At 48.0% G+C, this 13,973-nt stretch overlaps 1 pseudogene; it reads left to right on the top strand.

Moving 5' to 3' along the window:
• Positions 1–1,156: 1,156 nt before the first annotated feature.
• On the top strand, positions 1,157–1,275 carry LOC136659835 (5S ribosomal RNA; annotated as a pseudogene).
• The last annotated feature ends 12,698 nt before the right edge of the window (positions 1,276–13,973 follow it).

The following is a 13,973-nucleotide window of genomic DNA, read 5'->3' as shown; positions in this document are numbered from 1 at the left end:
CTGTGTTTTTCAATATTCTATTTGCACGCTAAACTTAGTATTTTTCTACTTGGCACATGGCCTATAGTCAATTGACATCTCTTTCCCTCGCTCACCAGGTTTCCATAGATCACTTTAAATGCATGCCTAACAAACACAGACTTCATTTCCAGCGAATGTAGGTAGGATTTATGTGCAGGTTTGCCAGAAATGAAGTACATATTCATTTTAGAGCAGAGTCCAAAGTATTTGCTGTTTTCGGTGAACGTTTTCAGCAGCATCATGAAGTGCCCCCCCTTATGATGTTTTCAGAGTATATACCTTGTGAGCTTTGTCCTCAGTCAAGTGGCTATACTTGCTCTTGGTTACACTGTCACATTGCCAAATTGGATTGGTTCCAGAGCATTGTAACATTATCTGGTACAAATGGCAAAGTGGCCACTCTTGGGCTGCAGTCCTAACCTCACTTTTCTGGGAGTAAGTCCCATTGAACACAACAGGACTTACTTCTGAGTAGACCTGGTTAGGATTGTGCCCTTAGGATTGAATGCAGGTTCATTTTTTCCTGTTTATTTCTATAATTTTTGCTTTGTTTCAGTTAGACCAGTATTTCTCAAGGTTTGTCCTCTGCTGTACCACTTCACACAGCCCACCTATTCGAAGTACCACCAAAAGTAATTGGTGATGTCATCGTCACCAGTTACTTCCAGGTTAGGAGGCCAGATGTAATGCAACAAACATAAGTAAGAGCTTCAGGGTGGACAGCAGGGCTTTTTCCAAGTGCGGAGAAGCACGCTTTGGAGCTCTGCCCGCCAAGCCGAACCTCCTACAGCTGTTTGTTGTGTCACGTTCCTTGTCTCACTGCAAGGAAGCAGGTGTCCAGGGGTCCTGTGAGTACCTCCAAACACCACCTCAAGTACTACTGGTGATACCCAGTACCACTGGTTGAGAAACAGTGAGCTAGACCATGGGTGTCATTGTTTTGTACAGTGAGCCAAACAGCATTCATGATGCATGCTGACGAGGTTGAAAGTGATGTCATTAAGAAGGAAGCGATGTCATTAAGCAGATGATCAGAAATAGCCACTTCTTTCTTGCTTAGAAACTCATTAGCTGCAAATGACAGAAGAGTGAATATGCAAATCTTGATCATATTTACAAGATATGGGAGAAGCCAGTTATCACCTGGACCACCCTGCACATGCCCGATCTCATCTGATCTTGGAAGCTAAGCAGGGTCAGGCCTGGTTAGTACTTGGATGGGAGACCGCTTGGGAATACCAGGTGCTGTAGGCTTATACCATAGTCTTTCGAGACTGAAGGTTGCCAACCACCCTTTCAGCTGTGATACTTCATCTTAGCTTAGCAACTCTGAGCAGCTGATGGTGGTGGGAGAGCCCAACTATTATGCAGTCTGGATAAAGAGCTTCTGCAGCCCATATCTGACTCTCAAATGGGAAAAGGGAGTCTTTTCCCTTTGCTTCCCTCTTTAACCCGTGCCCACTGTGAGCCCTAATCTGCTACAGTATTCCCGTTCCAAGCTGGCTGGAGACCAGAACAGGAGCATTCCTGTTGGAGCTTGGAGACTACAACATTTGGTTGTGGATCTCTCTTTCCGTATTATGGAAATAGAATAGGTAGTAAGGAATTTATGTGGGTTCCACTGAGAACCATTGTTCATAAATGACTTGCATGAATGCCCATCAAAGATGGAGTCTGATGTCCCAGCTTAGCTTTGGAATTCCTTTCTGGATGCAGTATTGGCATCCTTCAGTCTCGAAAGACTATGGTATCGCGCTCTGAAAGGTGGTTCTAGCACAGCGTCTAGTGTGGCTGAAAAGGCCAATCCAGGAGTGACAATCCCTTCCACACCGGGAGCAAGTGCAGTCTGTCCCTGGTCTGTCTCCCTGGCTATGGGCCTTCCTTCTTTGCCTCTTAGCCTCAGACTGTTGGCAAAGTGTCTCTTCAAACTGGGAAAGGCCATGCTGCACAGCCTGCCTCCAAGCGGGCCGCTCAGAGGCCAGGGTTTCCCACTTGTTGAGGTCCATCCCTAAGGCCTTCAGATCCCTCTTGCAGATGTCCTTGTATCGCAGCTGTGGTCTACCTGTAGGGCGCTTTCCTTGCACGAGTTCTCCATAGAGGAGATCCTTTGGGATCCAGCCATCATCCATTCTCACGACATGACCAAGCCAATGCAGGCGTCTCTGTTTCAGCAGTGAATACATGCTAGGGATTCCAGCACGTTCCAGGATTGTGTTGTTTGGAACTTTGTCCTGCCAGGTGATGCCGAGGATGCGTCGGAGGCAGCGCATGTGGAAAGCGCTCAGTTTCCTCTCCTGTTGTGAGCGAAGAGTCCATGACTCGCTGCAGTACAGAAGTGTACTCAGGACGCAAGCTCTGTAGACCTGGATCTTGGTATGTTCCGTCAGCTTCTTGTTGGACCAGACTCTCTTTGTGAGTCTGGAAAACGTGGTAGCTGCTTTACCGATGCGCTTGTTTAGCTTGGAATCGAGAGAAAGAGTGTCGGAGATCGTTGAGCCAAGGTACACAAAGTCATGGACAACCTCCAGTTCATGCTCAGAGATTGTAATGCAGGGAGGTGAGTCCACATCCTGAACCATGACCTGTGTTTTCTTCAGGCTGATTGTCAGTCCAAAATCTTGGCAGGCCTTGCTAAAACGATCCATGAGCTGCTGGAGATCTTTGGCAGAGTGGGTAGTGACAGCTGCATCGTCGGCAAAGAGGAAGTCACGCAGACATTTCAGCTGGACTTTGGATTTTGCTCTCAGTCTGGAGAGGTTGAAGAGCTTTCCGTCTGATCTGGTCCAGAGATAGATGCCTTCTGTTGCAGTTCCAAAGGCCTGTTTCAGCAGGACAGCGAAGAAAATCCCAAACAAGGTTGGTGCAAGAACACAGCCCTGCTTCACTCCGCTTCGGATGGCAAAAGGGTCTGATGTGGAGCCATCGAAGACAACAGTGCCCTTCATGTCCTTGTGAAAAGATCTGATGATGCTGAGGAGCCTGGGTGGACATCCAATCTTGGGGAGAATCTTGAAGAGGCCGTCTCTGCTGACCAGGTCGAAAGCCTTTGTGAGATCTATGAAGGCTATAAAGAGTGGCTGTCGTTGTTCCCTGCATTTCTCCTGCAGTTGTCTAAGGGAGAATACCATATCAGTGGTGGACCTGTTGGCTCGGAATCCACACTGCGATTCTGGATAGACGCTCTCTGCAAGTACCTGGAGCCTCTTTAGTACAACTCGGGCAAACAGCTTTCCTACAACGCTAAGGAGAGAGATGCCGCGGTAGTTGTTGCAGTCACCCCTGTCACCTTTGTTCTTGTACAGCGTGATGATGTTTGCATCCCTCATGTCTTGAGGTACTCCACCTTCTCTCCAGCAGAGACAGAGGATTTCATGCAGCTCAGTGACGATGATCTCTTTGCAGCACTTTAGGACTTCAGCAGGGATGCTGTCTTTTCCAGGTGCCTTGCCAAAGGCAAGGGAGTCCAGGGCCACGTGAAGTTCTTCTAGGGTTGGTTCACTGTCAAGCTCTTCCAGCACAGGCAGGCACTCAATGTTGTTCAGTGCTTCTTTGGTGACTACATTTTCTCTGGAATATAGCTCAGAGTAGTGCTGCACCCAGCGTTCCATCTGCTGCGCCCGATCCTGGATGACCTCGCCTGTGGCAGACTTCAGAGGGGCAATTTGGATGCAGACATGTAATGAAATGTGTGTGTTGATTGTTTGCTGACTGTTGGTTTTAATGGTCAGGAAAATCCTCTTTCTGTGGAAATTACAATTTATGCAAGAAATTTAGCTAATGGGGGAGTCCTCCATAGAGACCCATCTACTATATACCAGGTGATAAAGGAAATGTGTGTTAGATATGGTTAAATACAGGCAAAAGTTTAGCTTCTAAAGTGCACAGCAGTGTGGTCTCTTCACTGCCTCTGGAGGCCACAACAGAGACCCCCCCCCCGATTCTATTCCATTTGCTGTGTTATATCTCTCTCCATGCTACCTAATTTGTCCATCAAGAAACTTTCCCATCACAAAACACTCGAAGACTTCAGTGTGGATTGCAAAGATCTTAGTACAATTCTGACTGCCTGATTGGTGTTGTGAAAAATAAGTAGAGTGGAACGGACTCTTCTAATCCCTACTGGGTAGTGTGAGAACACTCCAGGCTAGTGGCTCTGGAATTTGAAGGTACACATAAATATAGGATAGGGAGAAAAATGTCTTGGAGAGGGGGAATCCTAGTTCTCCCCCCTCCCTCGCATCCTTATGGTTGAATAAGCAGAACAGTAGTCAAAGCATGTTAAGTAGGAACCACCTGGCATAAGAACATAAGAACATAAGAACAGCCCCACTGGATCAGGCCATAGGGCCATCTAGTCCAGCTTCCTGTATCTCACAGCGGCCCACAAATGCCCTAGGGAGCACCCCAGATAACAAGAGACCTCATCCCGGTGCCCTCCCTTGCATCTGGCATTCTGACATAACCCATTTCTAATGGCATTTAGACTCGGCACTACAGGGGAGTTAGTACTAATGGCTTAATGGAACTTCTGGGCAGTGGTGTTGCTAAGGCATCTGGCACCCAGGGGCACAAACATTTTTGACACCCCCCCATAGCACCTACCATGCTCCCAGAATATTTTAATACCCACCCATATGGTATCATAGAGGCCTCTGAAAGGTACCACACATTGAGGGGGTGTCTTAGAAGTCTCTGGAAAGATACTTGTGTTTTTTGATGAAAATTGGAAGTGCCTTTCAGAGGCCTTTAAGGCACCCCCTCAAGACATGGTACCCAGGGCAGTGTTTCCATAGGAGAGGAACTTTGTGTGGTGCCCAGGCAGAATGGAAAGGTCTGTTCACTGTGCAGACGGATCCACCCAAAACCCAGATCTGGCCCCCACGCTGGGGTTCAAGCTGCCCCGTTCTAAATCTAGAAGCTGCGTTCTTCTAGGTTGTGCCTCTTCTGCAGTGCTGAACTTCCCGGAAGCAAAGAGAGATGGAAAAAAATACTTTGCAGCACCAAAGGCACCCACCCCCACGCAGGATATAACCCTAAAGCCCATAATATGTTCATGAACAAAAACCTGCTCCTGAATGGGAGGGTTAACAGAGCTCTTTATAAATTGCATACACTTAGTATGTCAACACTCGACATCCTCTCAGAAGCCACGTGAGCAGACTGCGTTGAGAGGAGCCAAGCTGCATGTTTGTATCACCTCTACTTAATGCCAAAGGAAGGGAAGCAGATAATGAAGTATTGTGCCGTGGAAGCCAGGCTGGATACATTGCTCATTGTTATATTCATTGAGAAGCGTGCAGCATTTTACAATGAGAAAATTTCTATGCCTAGTTCCTGGGACGACTCAGGGCAACGGCATCGGCTGCCAGGAGGGAGGCTGCAGGATCAAGAGCATTAGGGAGATTCGGGGCTAGGCTTGGCAATTATCGAGTAGTGGTATCTGATGTTTCCTTCTACCTTCTACCACAGGCACTCAAGCTAGCAGCCACCTATTTTGTTTTCAAAAGTACCCTAGAACAGGGCATCATTTTAGGATATTTTTTTTTTGGGGGGGGGGGGGATGTGTTGATTGTGGCCAGTGCTTTTTCCCAGAATGACGGGCCCTCTGATCCAATGTAACTCAATCCTGCCAATGCAGCCCCGCCAACAGGTCTCCTCGAGGTAAGGGAACATGTGTTCCCTTGTCCCAAGGCAAGCGTCCACTGCCCTGATTTTGTCCTGTTGGAGCGATTTTGCTGGTGCATTTCCAAGTGGACCCAGATAGGTGGATCAAGGCCAGGAAAGGGGATAGGATATTGGCAGAGCTGCTGCCATTGATTAGCACCCTCTTCCTGCCTTCAACACCCCCCCATCCCCTCCTTGGTCCCCGCCTGGTTTTTCTCCTTCCCCACCCTGTTTTGCCCACCCCATGTCCACTGCCCATGCCAGCTTTCTGGTGCCCCGGCGCCTGCAGTGGCTGCTATCGCCTGGCCTCTTACTGTCTGCGGTGGCAGCCAGACTGTGCTCCGTGAAGCACCACATTTTTGCAATAACTGTTAAAGCGCACTGTGCTGCTGGAACATGAGTTCTGGCAATTTGCTAGAATTGTGCTGCATTCTGGGAGAAAAATGGCGGCTGTGAACAATGAATGATGCTACATCTTGGGCCATGTGGTTGATAGAAACAGATATGGGCTGTTCAGTCTGCATGTGATTGATGTCCTGTGTTTATCACAGAAATGTCTTGGGATAGTATGCTGTTATAGGGCTGATCTAGAAGCATTGTTGTACTGCCATGGCCACCAGATCGGGCTGGTACTGATAAATTGGCATGGGCGGGGGTGTTTTGTAAGTAGGGAAGAGGAGGACAGAGGGAATTTCTGGGTGGATCGGGCAAGGGCAGGAGGCAGGGAGTGAACTGGAAGGGATGGTTCTCAGCAGAAATATGCACACTGAATCCTATTTCCCTCATTTCGGTCCTTGCTGCCTCTTTACTCTCCTTTGACTTATGACAGCTGTAGAGCTGGTTGGCCCCATCGGCCAACAGGGGACCTACCCAGAGGTAAGGGAACACAGTTTTCTGATCACACTCACACACACAATGCTGCATTGGTGCCAGAGGCAGGGGAGAGCTTTGGGGTGTTAATCAGTTTTTAAAGAGTGACATAGCATTTGCATTCATCAAACCTAGTCCTAGAAACAGGGCCAGCCCAAGACTCCCTTACACCAGAGGCAGCATGCCAAATGCTCCCCTTCTTACCCAATGATACGCTAGCATCAGCTCTTCCCTCTCTCCTATATTCCAGGTCCATGTTCTCCTTCACATTTTCTCTTCTTCTTTTCCCCCTCTTCCTTCTCCACACCAAGAAGGAGAAGGTGGAGCAGTGAAGGCCAATAGGTGGACAATGATGGGTGCTCCTCACCCATCTGCTGTCTCAGGTGGTTGGTTCAGGGGGCTTCATTGATGGGCCAACCCTGCCGATAAAGGCATGCATCCTGATCAGCCTATAACTTGTATAAAAACTCTCGATGAACTGTCTATTGCCTATTCCCCTACATTTTCTAAAATGTTCATCTTACAATGAAGGGGGGGGGACTTTCTTCCCCGAAGCCTCAATGTTGTAAAATGATAAATTACAACTTTTGCATGTAATGACATTAGGCTTCAGGGAAGAAAGTTTTTTTTTTTGACCTCCTAAGAAAATAGAAGCAAAGGAAAAAGCAAAGAGAGAATCTATCTGATCTTTGATCAGTTTCAGGAGTTTTCTAGTACTTGGTCAGATAAGCGCTACAATTGCATAGCTCCCTTTCCCCAAGTCTCTGGAGATACCCAAATTTTCCCCACAATTATGTGGAGCTGTAAATTAGAGTCTTTTGAGGCTGTAGTTATAGTTTTGTTGCAGTAGCAATTATTATTCTGAACTCTAAAAGTGTGCGCAAGGTATTATGTTACAGTACTGCCATCCAGGGATGGGAACTCGAGTCAGGTGACTCGAGTCCGAGTCGCCAAAACATGTACTTTTTGCTGACTTGTGTTCGCTTGAGTCAGGCATGTCAGTGACTCAGGTCTGAGGCCACTGACTTGGAAATGAGTTCCCCTGCATGCAGACTCTATCTGAGTCTGGATATGCTTGCTTACTTTTTTCACAGCATGAAAGACCTCGTGGGGCCATCGTTCAGACTGAGCGAGCAGCAAGGAAGTTCCATCCTGGAGGCAGGGAAGAGTTAATGTTTGGGTTTTGCATTGAGGGAGAGGGCTCTCTTGACTCTCTCTGAAGGAATTTATGATCATTGGACAAAGGTTTTTTCCCCCTGGCAATTAAGGAGAGAAGGTGGGGAGAAGCTGTTCCCAGCCATCTGTCCATCCCCTGAGGTGGTGGGGAAGGTGGGCTCCTCTTGGTGTAGGAGGAATGGTCAGCTGACTTACCCGAGTGGAAGGATGAGCTGAGTCCAGAAAAGTGGTTTAGAGAGTTGGCTTAATTGTGTCAGGTGCTTTACATTCATTGGGGCCTTGTTGCTTCACAGGGCTCACATGCCTAGTATTTGGCAGTCAGTCACAGTCCTTAAAATGAATTACGCCAGGATCGCAGGGCCACTAAGGCGGGGAGCAGCAGCCAGTGTGGAATCCGCCACCTGTTGCCTCAGGTGGGTAGCTCACAGGTACCCTCCTCTGGTGGGCCCCAGTGGTGGCGCCTGATGCAGCCTGCTAGTGTGGTGGGCCAGAGTTGCCCTGTTCAGGCTGGCCAGAAGCTGCTGGAGAGTCAAGGAGACTGGTCGGCACTTGGGATCCCTGGGACCTGTCCAGGCAGGGGGAGCACTGCCCACTGAGGAGCCCTGGTTGGAGAGGGCCAGGTGGGTCCCAGTGGCCTCCTGAGGTCTGTAAATCCCTGCCTTCCTCAGGGAACGCTTTCCCCTGGGGGAAGGGGCAGGTTGCCCCAGCTGGTGGACCTTTAGACTCCCTCAGGACTGGGGACAGGCAGAGGTAAGGCTATGGGGTTGCTAATGCTTCCCCAGGCTGTCTCTTCCCAGCAGGAGGAGCAACCTCTTCCTCTGGCTGCCAGGCCCCTTATGAACCCAGCAGCAGGCCTGGCCTGCCCCATCTCCTCTGACCATGTAACCAGCCTGAGATCTCACGTGATCTTGGGCCCTACTCCTGGGGAGGCTCTCAGTCTGGGGTTAGGGTTAGTACTCAGGCAGAACTCGCTGCTTGCACTTGAGGAGGATTCTGCTATTGAGGAGACCCCTGCTCCTGAGGAGACCTGCTTCCCTGGGGCTGGTCTTGGGTGACACCATCCAAGAAAATCTCATGTTATGGCTCTGACAGGCTCATTGAAAGACTGGGACTACTTCTGAGTAGAGCTGCAAAGGATTGGGTTGTACTGGTAAGTCTCACAGCTGCTGCATGTGACCCTCCTCCTGCTTGCCGTATGAACATTGTAAATAAATTTAGTTGTGAATCCCATTTGTGCAACCATGTGGCTAACAATGTAGAAAATGGGCAGCCTGATCCTAGCCTGCCCTCCCACTGGGAGTACAGCCCCAGCACTGGTGGTGGGTGACACAAATGTGCCATAAAGGACATTTGTGCCACCCTGAAAGTAAACAGTGCTGGTGGAGCAGAAGTAAGCGCTGAGCTGGGTGGAGCAGAGGTAAGCCCCAAGGTGGGTGGGTTGGAGTGTTTCTGGGTGGGGGAGAGGGCAGGAAAGGGCAGAATTGAGGGAGGAAGGGAGAGGCCCAGGAAGGGGGTAGGATCAGCGGAGTCATCCTCCACCAAATCCTATCCCCTGTGTCTGATTTGGAAGCCTGAGTTTGAGTTTGCACCAGTGATTTAGCTGGCACAGACTTGAGAAGCACCATTGAGCAGTGCTCCAATGGCAGCTTTTGCACTGCTAGAAGCAGTGCCCTCTTGCTCCAATTTTGGCTCCATCAGAGTTTTTTTGATGTGTCAGCCTCCTCCCAAATCAGAGGAATTGGGTGCAGCTACCTGGCCACTTTGAGGGCCATCCTGTTCTCTTCCCCTTTAAAGAAAGTAGAAGAGGGCAGCCCTTAGACCGGCACAGAAATGCACTGCATGGTTCTGGACCACACAAAAAATGCGGTGGTATGCCAAAAAATGTGGTACCACTCCCTGCTGGGTGGTACCCAGGGCATTTGCCCCCATTGCTCCCCCCTAGTATGCCACCAGGCTCACAATCTAAAAAGATGCAGAAGAACACTGGAGAACAACCACTAGAAAAGGGACTGGGCTGAGATGAAGGGGGACAGTTACTCTCCCACTGTTAAATATAAGCAGAATTCTACTTGAAAAAGTGCCTCTATATAGGAATTTGTCAGGAATGTGTCACTAAACCACAGATGAAAGCTTTTCAGACAACACATTAATTCTACCATTATGCTGATGCCCAATCTCAGGCCATACATGTTGGGGAAAAAACCTGCATTATTCCAAAAAAATATTAATAATAAACCCCACACAGTCTAGCATTCAATCAAACTCTCTTTTTCATTCGTATACGGAGGGTGCACATTTATATCTACACTTTCCTGCACAATTTATTTCAATAGAAAAATCCCCAAGCGATCTGTTTATGGGAGTTTTGAAGGGTGTCATAGCCTGTATTTGTTTCTTTAAAAAATACTTTGTGTGAATGAAGGGCTGCTGTTGGGAGTGGAGGGTTAGAGGATTGTAAACAGGGGAGGGGGGAAAGCAAGAAAGAGACGTTCTATGGCAACAGGCAGGCAAAGGAAGGGAGAGCAGGCAAGGAATGACACCCTGCAAAATGATTATAAATGGCCTCATTCCCACAGAATGGTAGCAGGGAGCCAATGGTGTGATTTCAGATGGAGGGTTTGGAGGCTCAAGGCTAGGCTAATTAGATCCATTAATACACCCCTAGCTTTGCACCTGTTCCAAAGATAAAAACCACCATAGCAAAACCCCTGTCATTCAATGGCTAGCCTCGCCATGCCCAAAGCACTAAGCAATGACCAAGGCGATATGCTTCTTTTGGAGATTGGATTTCAGTACTAAAAGTGCCTGGAGAAGGTCAAGCTGGCCAGGGACAGAGCTACCAATAACAGTAGGGCAGACAGCTCAGGACCCTCAAAGAATGCGCAGGTGTTTATCCCGCTTCTCAGCAAAGCCTCTGAAATAGCGCAACACTTATATCTCACAGCTCATGCAAACCAACTATGATCCCAAATACTATCAAACAAAAATCAAGATGTTGCTACAATGTAACAGGGAATTACTGAACACCAATGACCAGTTTTCAGCCCAATTCAAGATGACAAAAAGCACTCCTGAGATGGATGACCTTCCCCATCCTGCTAAATCTATTTTTATAAATAATGTACCCCATGTTTTCTCCCACTAGGGGACACAAAATATCTTGCAGTGAAAATGATGAATGCAAACCATACAACAAATGATAGCTAAATTTGATTTGTTTGGGCACAGAGTTCCCGAGGTGCATTTATTATAGCAATATTGTATGGGTAGCTGGTCACAGTTTTCAGTGCATTAGTCTCTCCTCTGCCTACATTACCAATTTTCTTACGAACATTGGTTAAACACGTCCCCAAAAAAAGGTAACAATGTGATTTTGCATACCATTGTATCAGGATTCTTTTTTGTGTGGTGTTTTACTGAAGTACATATGAGCTGCTACATGTTGGTAAAACACCACACTAAAAGAATGGTGATTACACATCAGGTTACACCAAATCAAGTTTTATTTTTGGCAGTATTTTATCAGTGTGCTTGCTCAAGTTGGTAATGTAGATGGAGGAAAAGGCCCCAGGGGAACTGAACAATGCCACAGATGTGATGTATAGGACTCCACAGCATTTGAAACCGAAGGGGGGGGGGGAGGCTCTAGAACAATGGAGAATTCCTTAACATAACAATTCCACTTTGGGGGATGGGGGGGAAAGTTAATTCAGAAGTTACTTCAAACCAGATAATTCAGAACTCCCAAGGTATGGGGAGAAATTTAGATGAAGAAAATTTCTGAAGCATCCATCCTTAGGGCAGTCGGAAGGCAAAGCTAGAGCAGAATCTGGTGGCTGGTAAGCAAAACTAAGGCAGAATCTGGAAAGCTATGGGAAGATCCTAACGTGGATAGTAGCTCTTTTTCCTATGAAGTAGGATCACCAGTGGATACCCTACTAGTGCTTTGTTTCTCAACCAGTGGTATGGGTACCACCAGTGGTATCTGAGGTGGTGTCTGGTGGTACTTTCTGGACCCCTGGAACCTTCTGCCCGGCAGTGAGACCAGGAATGCAACAAAACAAACAGCTCCAAAAGCATGGAGGAGGTTCCAAAGTATGCTTTTCCACACTCAAAAAAGCTATCCAATCCACCCTGAGCCTCTTACTGGTGTTCATTGCATTGCATTTCGCCTCCCAACCCAGAAGTAACTGGCAATGATGTCATCACAGGTTACTCCTGGTGGTACTTCAGATACGTGGACCATGTGAAGTGGTATGGCAGAGGACAAATGTTGAGAAACACTTCACTAGTGGGATCCTTCTAGTGGATCCTTGACGTAATACAGTTTTGGTGATTTGCAAAATACTGATTATTTGGCAGTCTAATCTCTCTGTGCCATTGTTGGACAAGGCTGGCATTGTTAGCAGCCAGCAACTGTTCTATTAGTAATTCCAATGGCATGTGAAGGTTTTGAATGCTGTAAGACCACAGATCTCCAAGGCTGAGCCCTGGAGACCACTATAAATTTTGGGGCACAGCTATAAAGTATTCCTGGTGGTTCTTTCATTGTGTCAGGACTGTCCTATCCACAAGGCTGCCTAAAGGCAGTAGCATCCACCTCCATCTTTTCCTGCTCCATTCACCTCTTCTTTTTCAAATCTGGGGAAGTGTGGAGGAGTAGAGAGTGGTGGTTTATGTTCTAGCCCAGGGGTGCTCACACTTTTTTGGCTCGAGAGCTACTTTGAAACCCAGCAAGGCCCGGAGATCTACCAGAGCTTTTTTACAATGTTCGCGCCATCATAACATATAACATTTATGTGTACAATGTATGTTGGTGTACCTTGCATAACCGCATGAGCCAATATTGCACAACACAACATAATTAACTATAAACATTTTTTGTAATTACTTGAGTTTACTTTGATGACTTGCACTGAAGTGAATCAGCCAAGGATGCATAGTTCGGACAGTAGCTGCTGACAGCCAGCCTCAAGCACACTTCCAAATGTTCATCAGTCATGGTGGAACGGTACTTGGACTTAATGATCTTCATGTAGGAAAAGGCTGACTCACATAAATAAGTGGAGCCCTTCCTGCCTCAGGTGCTCTTATATCCCTGAGGGCCCTATTGCCTTCAAGTGGCTGCAGCTGTGCAGCACGCTCTGCTGGATGCCCAGGCCTTACCCTTAAAGGGGCCACTGCTGACACCACATCTACCTCCTCACCAGATCTTCCTCGATTCCAATACAAGGGGGGGGGGAGCAGATCTCTATACAGACCAGTGCAAAAACAGGGGAAAGGTGTGGGGGAGGGAAGGTCTCTGTATAGACATCACAGCAAGACCAGTGCAAAACCCCTTGCACACAGAACCAACAGATGGAAGTGGGGGGGGGGGCAGATCTCCATACATACCAGTGCAAAAGCAGGGGAAAGGTGTGGGGAAGGGAAGATCTCTGTATAGACATCACAGCAAGACCAGTGCAAAACCCCTTGCACACAGAACCAACAGATGGAAGTTGGGGGGGGCAGATCTCCATACATACCAGTGCAAAAACAGGGGAAAGGTAAGTCAGCCCCAGTAGAGTCAACTGGGCTCACTCCCAGGGATGCGTGGACGGGAGCTCACTCCCAGGGATGTGTCACTCCCAGGGAGCTCACTCCCAGGATGGGGCTCACTCCCAGGAATGCGTGGATGGGAGAGAAGCCTACGATCGACTCATTTTGCCTCGCGATCGACCGGTGGATCGCGATCGACGTACTGAGCACCCCTGTTCTAGCCCACCACTTCCCTCCTTTTCCTCATTTCCTCTTTTGCTCAAGACCCCCACTACTTCTAGAACTAAGGGAAGAGGAACAATGGAAGTGCTGGCTGGTGGAGTGCCAGGTAAGGGGGGAAGCATTTGTCTTGTCATCTCAGGTGCTAGGAGGTCTTAGGGCCAGTCTGGTGCTGTGCGTTGCACTAGGTTCTGCAACCTCACAACCATTTTCAAAGGCAGGACACATTTGTAATATCTAGCAGTTGTGTCACTCGGGTTTGTGTCACCTGGTGAGGGATACCAGAGCATCATCCCCAAGATGGACCTCTTCCCATGTAGTGGGTGGGGTGATGTCCCAGGTGATGGGTGTGGTGATGCAACATTGCCCTCCCCCATAGTTTTTTTTGCTATAAACTTTGATAGAATAGAGATATTTCAACATGGTTTCTTTCATTGCATTGTGCATGGAATTACACATCATATGATATATAACATGTACCAAGA

This window comes from Tiliqua scincoides, chromosome 8 (assembly GCF_035046505.1).
Source record: "Tiliqua scincoides isolate rTilSci1 chromosome 8, rTilSci1.hap2, whole genome shotgun sequence".
Classification (NCBI taxonomy): Eukaryota; Metazoa; Chordata; class Lepidosauria; order Squamata; family Scincidae; genus Tiliqua; species Tiliqua scincoides.
Note: the sequence above shows the minus strand (reverse complement) of the source record. Positions and strands in the feature narration are given on the sequence as shown.